We start from the raw sequence: 2,177 nt of genomic DNA, 5'->3' as shown, positions 1-2,177 counted from the left end.
AGCCTTGAGCAAAAAAGCCAGACACAGTGCTCAGGCCCTGAGTTCAAGCCCCAGGACTGGCAAAAATAAATAAATAAGCAAATACGTAAACAGGAAAATAAATAATATGATTAAAAATGGATAGTCCAATAGAAATGAGCAAGCAACTCAAAGGAAGAAACTGACCATAAACATGTGAAAATAGTTGTGCTGCTTTTAATTTTAGCAGAAATTAAAATGATCCGGGATCTCCCCTGGCTAGCTGCCGCCATGGTCGACAAGGAAGCAGCCTTTGACGACACAGTGGAAGAGCGTGTGATCGAGGAGTACAAAATATGGAAAAAGAACACTTCCTTTCTGTATGATTTGGTGATGACCCATGCCCTGGAGTGCCCCAGCCTCACTGTGCAGTGGCTTCCCAATGTGACCAGACCTGAAGGGAAAGATTTCAGCATTCATCGCCTTGTCCTGGGGACACACACATTGGATGAACAAAACCACCTTGTGATAGCCAGCATACAGCTCCCCAATGATGATGCACAATTTGACGCATCACACTATGTCAGTGAGAAAGGAGAATTTGGAGATTTTGGCTCTGTTAGTGGGAAAATTGAAATAGAAATCAAGATTAACCATGAAGGAGAAGTAAACAGGGCCCGTTACATGCCTCAGAATCCTTGCATCATTGCAACAAAGACTCCATCCAGTGATGTTCTTGTTTTTGACTACACAAAACATCCTTCTAAGGCAGACCCTTCTGGAGAGTGCAACTCAGACATACGTCTCCGTGGACATCAGAAGGAAGGCTATGGGCTTTCTTGGAACCCAAATCTCAGTGGGCACTTAGTGCTTCAGATGACCATACCTTCTGCTTATGGGACATCAGTGCAGTTCCAAAGGAAGGAAAAGTGGTAGATGCAAAGACCATCTTCACCGGGCATACAGCAGTAGTAGAAGATGTTTCCTGGCATCTGCTTCATGAGTCTCTTTTTGGGTCAGTTGCTGATGATCAGAAACTTATGATTTGGGATACTTGTTCAAACAATACTTCCAAGCCAAGCCACTCAGTTGATGCTCACAGTGCTGAAGTGAACTGCTTATATTTCAATTCTTATAGTGAGTTCATTCTTGCCACAGGATCAACTGACAAGACTGTTGCCTTGTGGGATCTGAGAAATCTGAAGTTGCATTCCTTTGAATCACATAAGGATGAAATATTCCAGGTTCAGTGGTCCCCTCACAATGAGACTATTTTGGCTTCTAGTGGTACTGATTGAAGACTGAATATCTGGGATTTAAGTAAAACTAGAGAAGAACAATCCCCAGAAGACGCAGAAGATGGACCACCAGCGTTGTTGTTTATTCATGGTGATCACACTGCCAAGATACCTGATTGCTCCTGGAATCCCAATGAACCTTGGGTGATTTGTTCTGTATCAGAAGATAATATCATGCAGGTGTGGCAAATGACAGAGAACATTTACAATGATGAAGACCCTGAAGGAAGTGTGGATCCAGAAGGACAGGGATCCTAGATATGCCTGCACTTGTGGTTTTAGACTCCCCTTTTTATTCTTTTCTACCCTGAGATTGATTTAACACTGGTTTTGAGACACAGACTTTATTCAGCTATCCCTCTATAATAGTATCACCAACAATGCTATTAACCCAAGCAGTGGGTATTTTATAAATATTAATTGGGGGACTTAATTCAACAAAGCCACAGATGTGTATTTAAATACTCTTCAGGAACTTTCTAGTAAAAACCCAGGTCTAAAGTAGCTACAGAAAGGGATATATTATGTGTGATTATTTTTCTTCCTAAGCTATACCCCATTTTTCAGACTAAAGGCTAGAGTGAGTGAGGAATAGAGCCAAATGAGGTAGGTGTCTGAGCCATGAAGTATAAATATTGAAAGATGTCATTTTTATTCAGGAATAAGGGGAGATTTGAGTCATATAGATCCCTCAAGACTTCACACCTGACTTTCCAGGATGCACATTTTCTCCTATGTAGACCAGTCCTCTCTTGGTTTCTTCAGTTATTTTGGAACTACATGTTCCTTCTTCCCCATATATTTTTGCTCATTAGTGCATTTCTTGGGCTGTTTTTCATATTATGCTTTTCCTTTCTGTGAAATGGTTTTTGTTGTGTTGTTTTGTTTTTCTTAACTTGGGACCACCAAGTTATAAAGTTG

General features: G+C 41.0%; 1 pseudogene; it reads left to right on the top strand.

Moving 5' to 3' along the window:
• The first annotated feature begins 249 nt into the window (after positions 1 to 249).
• On the top strand, positions 250 to 1,948 carry LOC125354367 (annotated as a pseudogene).
• The last annotated feature ends 229 nt before the right edge of the window (positions 1,949 to 2,177 follow it).

The sequence above is a fragment of the Perognathus longimembris genome, chromosome 7, assembly GCF_023159225.1.
Source record: "Perognathus longimembris pacificus isolate PPM17 chromosome 7, ASM2315922v1, whole genome shotgun sequence".
Taxonomy (NCBI): domain Eukaryota; kingdom Metazoa; phylum Chordata; class Mammalia; order Rodentia; family Heteromyidae; genus Perognathus; species Perognathus longimembris.
Note: the sequence above shows the minus strand (reverse complement) of the source record. Positions and strands in the feature narration are given on the sequence as shown.